Source organism: Ovis aries, chromosome 2 (assembly GCF_016772045.2).
Source record: "Ovis aries strain OAR_USU_Benz2616 breed Rambouillet chromosome 2, ARS-UI_Ramb_v3.0, whole genome shotgun sequence".
NCBI lineage: Eukaryota > Metazoa > Chordata > Mammalia > Artiodactyla > Bovidae > Ovis > Ovis aries.
This window is the reverse complement of record NC_056055.1, coordinates 202,187,507-202,200,904: the sequence shown is the minus strand read 5'-3', so window position 1 is coordinate 202,200,904 and position 13,398 is coordinate 202,187,507. Positions and strand designations below refer to the sequence as shown.

Here is a 13,398-nt window from a genome sequence, read left to right as displayed (position 1 = left end):
CCCCAGTGTGTGTGCAGACAGACACACACACACACACACACACACACACTATTACATTTTTTGGTTAGTATTCAGTGGTCACATTATTATCACTATGTAAACATTATTCACAGTGAAGCATTTAGACTTTTATTATTTTACCCTTTCTGTAAAACCTTTTCTTTTTGCTAAAATGTATTGTTATCTTTTTGATTGTTTGTTTCCTTAAGTTTTTTATATCCTTGAAAGTGAAGTCGCTCAGTTGTGTCTGACTCTTTGTGACCCCCTGGACTGTAGCCTACCAGACTTCTCCATCGATGGGATTCTCCAGTCAAGGATACTGGAGTGGGTTACCATTTCCTTCTCCAGGGGATCTTCCCGACCCAGGGATCGAACCTGGGTCTTCTGCCTTGGAGGCAGACGCTTTAACCTCTAAGCCACCAGGGAAGCCCAACTTCCCTGGGCTTTATATACTTACCACTGATTTAACCCCAGACTCTGTCAATAATAACATTTATCCATGCATTCAGATAAAACACATCATGTATTGACTGTTCTATAAATTTTGTCTTCTTAAACAACTATCTTCTAGAACTCTTTGATCTGATCCAATTAGAACCAGTTACTCTAAATTTGTTGAGGATAACTGACATCATAGCATTTCCTATTACTATTTTCCTAGGTTTTCCCTTCCTTTTTCTACGTTTTGGATATCCTGGTTCCTGAATCCCACATGTTCTCTCCCCACCCCCCCCCCACCCCCCGCCGCCTTATTTTATGCCCTTGTTTTAGTGGAATGTATCCTCTTCTGGCTTTATAAAAAAAAGGGGGGAGGGGAGGAGGAGAATAAATTTTTGAGAACTTAACGTGTCTGAAAATGCCGTTATTTTACCTTCATACTTAATTTTTAGGTTTGCCTAGGTATAGAATTATCTGTTAGAAATGATTTTCCTTTATTTTGAAGACATTGTATCAATTCTTATTTCCATGTTGCTGTTGAGACTTCTGAAGCCATTATGATTCCTGATCTTTGTATATGATCTGTCCCTTCTCTCTGGAAGCTTGTAAGATCTTCACTTTGTTTCTAGCGTTCTCGAATTTCTATGATGTGCCTTTGCATGCGTCTGTTTTCATCCATTATGCTGAGCACACGGTAGGTCCTTTGAGCCCTTGAAACTCATCCTTCATTGCTGGAAATTCTCTTGAGTTATTCCATTGATGACTTCTGTTTTCTCAGTTCTTTCTGGATGCCCCATTATTGGTTACTGGAACTCTGTACTGGTTCTCTATACTTACTTTCTCTCTCTCTCTCTTTTTTAAATCACTTTATATTTTTACAATAATTACTTGTAAATGTCCTCTACTTTATATCAAAAGCCTTCAGTAAGTTTTCATTTCTTCTATATTAGTTTCCAGTTGCTTTTATGTACTCTCTGAGTGTTCATTTTTCTAAATAACATCCTGGTCACATCTCATGAATATAGTAGCAATGTATAATTTTTGACAGTTTCTTCTTTCTGCATGTTGTCTGTTCCCTACCACCATTTACACCCCCAGGTTGCTTTCTCCTGTTTTGTTTTAAAACCTTCCTCAGATGTCGGATGATCATTGGTTGGCTGCTTACTCCAAGAGTGGACACTGTAAGACTGAGTGGATAATCTGAGGATGTAAGTGAGGTTTGTGGCCAGGTTGTTTCTTTGGAGAATTCCTATTTCAGTATCTTTGGGGTCTTTCTTCTTGGGTTTTTCCGGTTTCCTAAAGAAGAATCCACCAGTCTTCAGCCTGGAGTATTCAGCTGTCCATGATTTAGGAACTGAGTTGCAGAAGAGGCTAGAAGAGTCTCAGCAGTTAGTATGCAAATGTTCCCTTCATTCTCCTCTTTTCATGAATCCCCACTGCCCTCAGCTGTATCCCCTAGTCCAGACACACATAGTGTTTACCTCTTATGTCTTCTGCCAGTTCCCCGTCTGTGTGGAGGGGGTGGGATCTAACTGCTGCTTAAACAGACTTTCCACCAGTTTCCCTGTTTGGAGCTGTGCCTTTAGCCTCTATCCCAGAGTGAGGTCACCAGTTGTGCCTGTTTCCAGGTGCCTGTGCTGTAAGTCAGGCCGCTTCTCTGCTGTCCAGGGTCTCCTGCTCCTCTTATATCTGTTCTCCAAGTTCAGTGCCATCGCTTCCTCTTCCGTTTCTGTTTGTTTGAGGGAATCAATGCTTTGCAAATAGATCTCTTTTACATCTTTTTTCTGGGATTTTTGGAAGAAGTAAAAGTAAACATAGGGATGGATCTACACTCTCATCTTTACTTGGAAGTCCCTACTTCTCTGATTCCTCTTGGTGATTTTGATTATCCTGGATCCTTCAAGAGCGCAATGAATTCACCTAATTGGAACCAAAGATAAATTTACAGGAACATTACTCTTTTTTCTGACTTCTACCTCATAATCACAGGTATTTAGTCTCAATTTCTAGACTTTGGTTATTTTTTTATAGACTGATGACTGGGGGCCATTGCGCTGCGTGTATGTTTTCCACTTGTTCCTTGCTCAGTGTTTCATGTGCCAGAGACAGTGTCTCTGAAATGTGACCTCGTTTCTCACTCACACTCAAACCTTCCTAAGAAGGACTAAATGAAGATGGAGGGGCGGGGTCAGAGCAGGAGGTGCTCAGACAAATCCCCCCAATGATTTGCCAGTGAAAGTGGGCTTAACTAACCTGTGATTTCATAATATTCTGCTTTGAAAGTCTAAACCATAGTTATGAATATTGTAAATCATATGGAAACTTGCTTTTTGTGTTCTGTCATTAATCAAATGAAATGACATTTATATAATGCTTTGTGAATTGACATTATTTAGAAGATTGGAAAGATAAAATGCTAGTTAAATAAGTTACATAAATAAAGATTTAGCACTTACATGATTGGTTTTTTTTTTTAATTTACCTTAAAATATATGACCATTAATGAATTTGATTCGATTTGTCAGCCTTGTTAGGTGATGTTTCAAGTGTTTTTATGCCTTGGAGAACATGTGCCATGACAGATTCACACGACATCAACACTTGTGTGGTAGTCTTAAGACCCTTCGATTACCTTATTACAGATTGTCAAAACATGGGCTGATCTGGCAAAGCAGGAACAACTTTTCACTTCAAGAATTTCCTACTCTGTTTCTCCAGTTGCTATGGAGATTGTCTCATAAAACAGCCTTGGATTTCATTGCGATTCGTGAGTTTAGATGTTGAGTTCTGATATTGTTCTCTCTACCATTAACACTACCCTCATTGCCATAGCATAAAAACAATGGTTGATTTTACAAGCATATGTTAACATAGTTTTAGGACATAGCATTTACTTTGAGATTTACAGGATACTGCCGTCAGACAAAAAGCTGGGAAAAAAAAAAAAAGGGATTATGCATTGGGAAAGTACCTAAAATATCCAAATTGATTTCCAGAAACTTGAGTATATTTTAACTACAAAGAAGAGTTACTAGGTTGTTCATAAATGTATACTGCTACAGGCTTAATAAATGCAACAAGATTATATCCACCACTGTCAAACAGAGCTACTCATAAGGAAGAAAAAGGCCAAATGAGAGGACTGGGATGAACTAGGTTGTTCCACTGTGACAGGCAGTTAGCGACGCACACAGTCATGCTTGCAAAAGCTGCTCTCTTTCTGTCACTTTGGCTCTGCAGCAGCCTGAAGTCCAAGTAAATTAACAAACACTCCGTGGGCACCCCTTGGCCAGTGGGGTACCTGAGCCTGGGGATGGACGATTCTAAGGCCCATTCCAGCAAGACCAAGCCCCAGTTGCTCACAGCAATGACTGGTGTGATAACACACCCTTGTATTGGCTTTTCTTTCTTCCCTGTTTCACTCGTGGTGTGTACTGAATAGACTTTATTGAAAATTTTGACAGGAATAAGTGTATTATTATTTTATTTAATTAATAAAATAATTGTTATGCTTCCCAATTGGTGCTAGTGGTAAAGAACCCACCTGCCAATGCAGGAGACATAAGAGACACAGGTTCGATCCCTGAGTTGAGAAGATCCTCTGGAGAAGGAAATGGCAATCCACTCTAGTATTCTTGCCTGGAGAATCCCATGGACAGAGCAGCCTGGTGGACTATAGTCCATAGGGTCGCACAGAGTCAGACATATCTGAAGTGACTTAGCACAGCACACATGTGTATTATAAGAATCTTCTAATTGGGATGAGTAGCTGGAGTTCATGAAATCTTTGCTGCCTGACTTTATACTTCTCATAATTCTTCCCTAGTCTAAAAGTCTATAGTTTAAAATTGGGAGACCCCTATCCCCCCACCACTTCACCAAGGGAAGGGGTCTCCTAGAATACTCAGGATTAGTCATGGGTCACTGTGGGAGAGATTAATACTAACCCTTTAACTAGCATAGGCAGGTCTGGGGTCTCAAAGTTTAGAGGTTCTAAGTTTTCTGATTTTCAGTATATATATATATGTGCGTGTGTGTGTGTGTGTGTGTGTGTGTGTGTGGCACCCAGAAATTACATTTATGTTATTGCTAATGTTATTTTAGAGAATATTGACTTAACAGAGGATTTATAGCAGATGATTGATATGATACCAACTTTTTGAGCCTAGACCTCTAACCTTGGCTTTGCTTTTCCTGAGTTCCTTTCCATCTGTCCTTCCTAGTGTATGGAGTGATTTCCAGGCCACTAGGATTCAGACATTCTGAAGAAATAATGTAGTGATGCTAGTGGCATTGATGGGCCTGTAGAATTAGGTGCATCAGCACAAGTCTCTGTACACCCCATGTGTCCACCAGCCTGTCCACTGGTCTCCACTTGGCAAGTGAGGGTGTGCTTCTCAGGAGACCCAGAGCATGTGATAATAGTAATGATGACAACACTGGTCATCGTGAAATGCTTTTATAATAATTATAGCATTATTTATTAGATTTTCATTTATTGTGTGATTCAAAATGGCATGTATTAAATAACTCACACTCCAATTTTAATTAACCAAAATATATCATCAGGTAATATCTCAAGATAAAAATTGTTGTGCCTCTCTTACCCTCATAGTCTATACATGACAGTGTCCTGGATAGTCTAAGTTATCTGCTACTTTGAGGGAAATAGAATTCTTATAATGTGAGTGAGGAAGTAGCGGTCATTGTGTGTGAATTTTTAGGAGCCATTCAATTCTTAAATTTTTTCTTAATATATACATTTCATTGAAGTATAGTTGACTTACAATGTTTCAGGTGCACAGCAGAGTGATTCAGTTATACCTATACACATATATTATTTTTCAGATTATTTCCCATTATAGGTTATTATGCAGGTCAGGAAGCAACAGTTAGAACTGGACATGGAACGACAGACTGGTTTCAAACAGGAAAAGGAGTACGTCAAGGCTGTATATTGTCACCCTGCTTATTTAACTTACATGCAGAGTACATCATGAGAAATGCTGGACTGGAAGAAGCACAAGCTGGAATCAAGATTGCCGGGAGAAATATCAATAACCTCAGATATGCAGATGACACCACCCTTATGGCAGAAAGTGAAGAGGAACTAAAAAGCCTCTTGATGAAAGTGAAAGAGGAGAGTGAGAAAGTTGGCTTAAAGCTCAACATTCAGAAAACGATCATGGCATCCGGTCCCATCACTTCATGGGAAATAGATGGGGAAACAGTGGAAACAGTGTCAGACTCTATTTTTGGGGGCTCTAAAATCACTGCAGATAGTGACTGCAGCCATGAAATTAAAAGATGCTTACTCCTTGGAAGAAAAGTTATGACCAACCTAGATAGCATATTCAAAAGCTGAGATATTACTTTGCCAACTAAGGTCCGTCTAGTCAAGGCTATGGTTTTTCCTGTGGTCACGTATGGATGTGAGAGTTGGACTGTGAAGAAGGCTGAGTGCTGAAGAATTGATGCGTTTGAACTGTGGTGTTGGAGAAAACTCTTGAGAGCCCCTTGGACTGCAAGGAGATCCAACCAGTTCATTCTGAAGGAGATCAGCCCTGGGATTTCTTTGGAAGGAATGATGCTAAAGCTGAAATTCCAGTACTTTGGCCACCTCATGTGAAGAGTTGACTCATTGGAAGACTCTGATGCCGGGAGGGATTGGGGGCTGGAGGAGAAGGAGACGACAGAGAATGAGATGGCTAGATGGCATCACCGACTTGATGGATGTGAGTCTGAGTGAACTCTGGGAGTTGGTGATGGACAGGGAGGCCTGGCGTGCTGCAATTCATGGGGTTGCAAAGAGTCGGACATGACTGAGTGAGTGAACTGAACTGAAGATATTGATTATAGCTCCCTGTGCTATACAGTAAATCTTTGTTGCTTATTGCATATCTATTTTTTTAATTAGAAATCTAGCATTTTTTTCACACTAACTCGAACATGTGAGTCAAAATAATATAAATTTTTTAGTTAGGCAAACATTCATAAGTTTTCTAAGATACATATTATTCATAAAATTTATATATGTATATACAAAAGCTTTTCTACTATGATTGATAAAAGCTTGGAAAAAACATCAGAAAAGTAAAGCAGAGATGGAGAAATTGGAAAACATAAACTAAATGAAATGGGAGCACTGAATATAAAATAGAAAAAGTGAAACAAAAAAGTAAAAGATCATCATATAGTCCAGTTGTTTTTAAACGTGAGTACTCATTAGAAATATATCTGGAGCTTTGGAGAAAAAAAGTAGTATCTGGGCCTTTGTATTTTTCAAAAAATTCCAAGATAACTCTGATTTTCATCTGGATGTTAAAAGTGATCACAGGTTTTTCTATTAAATGATAGTTTTGGTGCTATGTAATTCTATTATTTTTCTGTTGACCAATCATGATACAGTGGTATTAAGTGAGTAATAATTATATAATCACAATAGTAAAAGATGTTAATCAGTTTTTATAGTCAACAGCAGGACAGAAAAAAAGATAATTGCAATTGCAAGCCACAATGGGAACACGATTAACCTAACAATATAAAATAATTACATACAGTTTGGGGGGGTCAAGCTGTATGATGTGATAAGTGGAAGTACATACAAGCACATTTTCATCCACCAAGCCAGTCTGTGTTTTTTGGTTGGTGCATTTAATACATTTACATTTAAAGTAATTATTGAGATGTCTGATCCTGTTACCATTTTCTTATTTGTCTTGAGTTTATTTTCTGTAGGTCTTTCTCTTCTGTTTCCTGCCTAGAGAAGTTCCTTTAGCATTTGATTTAAAGCTGGTTTGGTGGCGCTGAATTCTCTTTTGCTTGTCTGAAAAGCTTTTGATATCTCCATCAAATCTGAAGGAGAGTCTTGCCAGGTAGAGTATTCTTTGTTGTAGCTTCTTTGCTTTCATCACCTTAAATATATCTTGCCATTCCCTTCTGGCGTGTAGAGTTTCTGTTGAGAAATCAGCTGATAACCTGATGGGCATTTCCTTGCAAGTTTTTTGTCATTTTTCCCTTGTCGCTTTTAATATTTTATCTTTGTCTTTGGTTTTTATCAGTTTAATTACTATGTGTCTCGGTGGTGTTCTTCCTTGGGTTTGTCCTTCCTGAGACTCTGTGCTTCCTGGACTTGGTTGACTATTTCCTTTCCCATGTTAGGTAAATTTTCAGCTATTATCTCTTCAAGTATTTTCTCGGGTCCTTTCTGTTTCTCTTCTGCTTCTTGGACCTCGCTAATGTAAATGTTGATGTGTTTAATGTTGTCCCAGAGGTCTCTTAGGCTGTCTTCATTTTTTTTCATTCTTTTTTTCTATATTCTGTTCCTTGGTAGTAATTTCCACCAATCTGTCTTCCAGGTCATTTATCCCTGCTTCTGCCTCAGTTATTCTACTATGGATTCCTAGTATAGTATATTATTCATCTCTGTTTGTTTGTTCTTTGGTTCTTCTAGGTCTTTAGTAAACATTTCTGGCATCTTCTCCATTGTTTTCCTGAGATCCTGGATCCTCTTCACTATCATTATTCTGAATTCTTTTTCTGGAAGGTGCCTGTATCCATATTATTTAGTTTTTTTTCTGGGATTTTATCTTATCCCTTCATCTCGGACATAACTTTCTGCTTTTTCACCCTGATTAACTTTCTGTAATGTGGTTTTTGTTCTAGCTGTGGGATTGCAATTCTTCTTGCTTCTTCTGTCTACCCTCTGGTGGAGGTGGCTAAGAGGCTTATGTAAGCTTCCTGATGGGAGGGACTGGCAGTGGGAAAAACTGGGTCTTACCCTGGTGGGCAGGGCCTGGCTTAATAAAATTTTAATCCAATTATCTACTGATGGGTGGGGTTAGACTTCCACCTTGTTGAGTGTTTGGCCTCTGGTGACCCAGCTCTGGGGTCTGTGGGCTGTATAGTAGGGTTGATGGTGACCTCCAAGAGGACTTACACCAAAGAGCACCTTCCAGTATTGCTGCTGCCAGTGTCCCTATCCCTGTGGTGAGCCCCTGCTGACCCACACCTCCACAGGAGACCCTCCAACACTAGCAGGTAGTTTTGGTTCAGTCTCCTGTGGGGTCACTTCTCCTTTTCTCTGGGTCATGGTATGCACAAGATTTTGTTTGTGCTCTCTAAGACTGGAGTCTCTGTTTCCCCCAGTCCTGTGGAAGTCCTATAATCAAATCCCACTGGCCTTCAAAGTCAGATTCCCTGGTGATTCGGAGTCTCTTTATCAGATCCCTGGGCTGGGAAGCCTGACGTGAGGTTCACAATCTTCACAACAATGGGAGAACTTCTTTGGGATTATTGTTCTCCGGTTTGTGAGCCACCCACCTGGTGGTTACGGGATTTGATTTTATTGTGACTGTGCCCTTCCTGTCATCTTGCTGTGGTTTCTTCCTTGTCTTTGGACTGGGGTATCTTTTTATAGTGGGCTCCAGCACCCTTCTCTTGATGGTTGTTTGACAGCTAGTTGCAGTTTTGGTGCTCTTGCAGGAGGAGATGAGCACATGTCCTACTCTGCCATCTTGAACCAGAGTATCAGAAACTTTTTAGTTAGGCAAAAATTAGTAAGTGTTTTAAAATGTAGATAATATATATAGTATTTATATATATATGTATACAAAAGGTTTTGATACAGGCCTTTTGATATAAGCCTTTTGATAAAGGCATAAGAAAGAAAATTTTAAAAAAAAAGAAGAGATGGATAAACTGGAAAACATTAACTTGTGTGTGAATTTTTGACAACCAAAAAGATAGGACTTGTGAAAACAGCTTACAAAGTGTATTCCATAGCAATATAGTCGAGAAAAAAGGAAGGCCACCTCACTGTTTGCTCCCAGGAAGATGAGGACTGGGGTTGGGCTTTGGGAGGAGAGCATTACAAATAGTACTTGTCTTCCTTTCCCAAATCTTGAATCAATTCAACAGTAGAGAAAGGCAGATGAGAAGTGGAAATACTAACTTTATTACTGATGAAACTAATGTGACAGCTCAGCTTACCCACCTGGAGAATTAGACATCCAACCAGTTACAGGCAGCACTAGACAACACAGGCCTGACCCTGGCAAGCTAATGGCAAGGAGGAGATGGAGTGGAATGGACGTTTCCTGCTGACGGCTAGCTCCGAAAAAGGAAGAGAGGAGGGTGGAGCAGGCCTCTGCACACCCCACTTCTCTCCCAAACTCTGCATCAGGGAATGGATGTTGGGAGGGAGCAAGGCCAAGTGTTGTAATTTCCTAAAGGCTGTAGTAACAAAAGTGCCGCAGACTAGGTGGTATAAACCTCAGGAATTTATCATCTCACAGTTCTTGGGGCTAGAAGTCCAAGCTCAGGGTGTCGTCAGAGCTGGTTCCTTCTGAGCACTGGGAGGGAAGGAAGGATCTGTTCCATTTTGGCTTGTGGATGGCTCTCTTCGTGTTCACATGGCATCCTTCTTGTATATAGTCTGTGTACAAATTTCCCTTTTTTATGAGGATACCAGTCATGTTGGATTAGGGCCCTGCTCTAATCCAATATGTGACATCATGTTAACTAATTATATCGCAATGACCCTACTTCCAAATAAGGTCATGTTCTCATATCTTGGGGGCTATGACTTCTACAGATGAATTTGGCAGGGGCACAGTTTAATTCATAACAGCCAGTAAGACCAGTAGTACTCTCTACATGTGGAAATAAACATCAGTAGTGAGCAAGAAGCATTTTCCTTCAAAAGGAGATTTATTTATTTATTTATTTATTTATCCCACACACGGTACACTTTATTGAGTTTAAACAGCACAAAGTTCTGACACATGTTATTGATGGTAGATAAAATATTGTTTTTACTGAGTCTATGAAATATTTATTTTTACTTGTTAGAGATATTTTATTATTTTTTAATTAATTTATTTTAATTGGAGGCTAATTACTTTACAGCACTGTGGTGGTTTTTGCCATACGTCGACATGAATCAACCACGGGTGTACATATGTCCCCCATCCTGAACCCTCCTCCCACCTCCCTCCCCAACCCATCCCTCTGGGTTGTCCCAGAGCACCAGCTTTGAGTGCCGTGCTTCATGCATCGAACTTGCTCTTGTCATCTGTTTTACATATGGTGATATACATGTTTTGATGCTATTCTCTCAAATTATCCCACTCTTGCCTTCTCCCGCAGAGTCCAAAAGTCCGTTCTTTATATCTGTGTCTCTTTTGCTATCTTGCATATAGGGTCATCATTACTGTCTTTCTAAATTCCATATATATGCATTATATGCATATAATACATTTTTTATATATGCATATAATGCATCAAATGCATGCTTTTTTATAGCTGAGTAATACTCCACTGTGTATATGTAGCACAACTTCCTTATCCATTCATCTGCTGCTGGACATCTAGGTTGCTTCTATGGCCTAGCTATTGTAAACAGTGCTGCAGTGAACATTGAGTTACACGTGTCTCCTTCAATTCTGGTTTCCTTGCTGTGTATGCCCAGCAGTGGGGTTGCTGGGTTGTACGGCAGTTCTGTTTCCAGTTTTTAAGGAATCTCCACACGGTTCTCCATAGTGGCTGTACTAATTTGCATTCCCACCAGCAGTGTAAGAGGGTTCCCCTTTCTCCACACCCTCTCCAGCATTTATTGTTTGTAGACTTTCAGAAGGAGATTTAAAGTGGTGGGCATGGGTGCCTGGAAATGGGCATCCCCTGAGAGGTGATAAAAAGGAGACAGATTGTGGATGGGGGATGGGAGGACTTGCCCAGTTTTGGGGGCAAGTGGTGAGAGTTCAGGCTAGACATGAGACTTCTAAGAGGTTGTTGAGTGTTGACACTGGCCAGTGGCCAGGAAGATGGAAGAGGTATGAGAGCCAGACACGCACGAGGAGCATGCAAACTGCCTCATGCAAACTATTTGTTTGGCATTTGGGTATCTCTGGTTGTGTGGAAGAGCCACCTTTACTGTCCCTTGCTGTGGGGAGTTGACTTCATACTGAAGGCTGTTTATGCATTGCTGATCCACTGGCCAGCAGAAGGCTTCCTGGCCATCCCCAAAATTTAGCCCGGTCTCAGCTGAATTACTCTTGGGGAGTCCCAGCTTCTTAACATCCTCACTGAAAGAGAATAAGAAGTCCTTATGAAATGGATGCACTATGAGGAAGCCTCAGGCCAATTTCAATCCCACCCACCCTTTACAATATACATGTGCCCATGAGCTTTTGATCAGTGTGACCTAAACAGTTACATCACATTGAATGGCTAGACAGGGAAGCCAGATGGTAAGTGGACAAAATAAGGTTTTTGGAGCTGAATAAACCTGAGCTCAAACCTAGATATTCTACTTACTTGCCAACTGACTTAAGGAAAATTGTCTAGTCTCTTTTATAGTCTTTTTTGGTCTTATATCTATACCATGGGGAATAATATCATCCTGTCAGGATGGTTATGAAAAATGGGGAATAATATCATCCTGTCAGGATGGTTATGAAAAATAATGCCCATAAGTAAAGCCCCTGGTCCCCTGCCTTGCACCAGGAAAGAGCTGTCACTATTTTTAGTGATTCTCTGTGGCCTTATGGAGGGGGTTGCTGAGCAGTGGGGGCCTAGGTGATCCCCCTCCACGGTAAAAAGAGTGGATTCCTCTTCTCTGTTTTGTGTTATTGAGATTCTAAATAAAGTACCTCTTGAGAAAGGGATTGCACGACAAGATGTTTGCAGACCTCTCAGGCAGAAGATCTGTGAAGTGCTTTCAACTCTAAAATTCTAAGTCCTATAGCAGACAGCTTCTTCCATGTCAGTTCTTATCTTGCAGAATGGTATTCAGCTCCCATTTCAGAGAACTGCTATGCAGGTAAATGAAGAGGTATTTGTGAGCATCCAAGCAGTGCTGGAGTGCCTGTTATGTTTCCATTTACCATAGGACAGGCTATGGGACGATAGGAGAAGCATAATAGAGCTCCTCCTCACAAGAAAGCTGGGCCATGAAACCTGCACCTGAGATAGGAGAGAACACCATTTGTTGTTGCTGTTTACATGGGACACAATAAAGCAAGTGACTGAATGCAGTGTAAGTTCCATATGTTAGGTCACTCAAGGAAGTGTAATTCTTTAAAGAAAGAGTATCATGTCTGAACGAAATCTGCAGCATATTTCCTACAGAGGAATAACAAGCTCTCTGTATACACATCTCCATGAAAGTGTATGTTATATGCAAGGAAACAGTAAGATTCTTGGATATAAAGATCTATGTGTGGGGGAGTTCCCTGGTGGCCTAGTGGTTGGGATTCCGGGCTCTCACTGCCATGGCCCAGGTTCAGTCCCTGGTCAGGGAACTGAGATCCAACAAGCCATGTGGCACAACCAAGAAATGAAAAGTAAATGCACATGTGTAAAACGTGTCCTAGACTACTGTTATACCATATGCATGCGTGCTATGTCGCTTCAGTCCTGTCTGACTCTGTGTTGCCCTATGGACTATAGCGTGTCAGGCTTCTCTGTCCATGGGATTCTTCAGGCAAGAATATTGGAGTGGGTTGCCGTGCCCTCCTCTAGAGGATCTTCCTGACCCAGGGATCGAACCCACATCTCTTATGTCTACCTGCATTGGCAGGCGGTTCATGTATTTTTATGGATACCTATATTGCCATGAAATTGTATGATTTGCTAAGGTTTTGGGGGCACATGAGGATAGGTCCAATTTTTTCATTCTATAGCTGGGAAACAGACCTAGAAATATTAAGAAACTTACTCATAGTTTTCCATCAAGGCAGCAACAGAACAGAGGATCCTCACAGCTGTTTATTTACTCGACCTTGCCTAGAACTTTTTGTTCTCTTTTTCAAAATTTCAACATTACAGATGTGGTTAAAGTTCACCTCTGTCCATCAGCTACATCCCTGCCGAGTTATGGCATAGTATGCTCACATTCAGTCAAGAATTTCCCCCATACTTTTATTTCTACCTATTTATCTACTCATAAGTCCAATATAG

The 13,398-nt window shown here is 40.4% G+C and overlaps 1 protein-coding gene and 1 non-coding gene across 20 annotated transcripts in view; one reads left to right on the top strand and one right to left on the bottom strand.

The window, feature by feature from the left end:
- The window catches only part of FTCDNL1 (formiminotransferase cyclodeaminase N-terminal like), a 95,881-nt gene that overhangs the window by 64,016 nt on the left and 18,467 nt on the right, over positions 1-13,398 (top strand). The window lies entirely within an intron of this gene.
- TRNAW-CCA (transfer RNA tryptophan (anticodon CCA)) lies at positions 355-426 on the bottom strand. The gene has a single exon. It is a non-coding gene; the product is annotated as a tRNA-Trp (tRNA).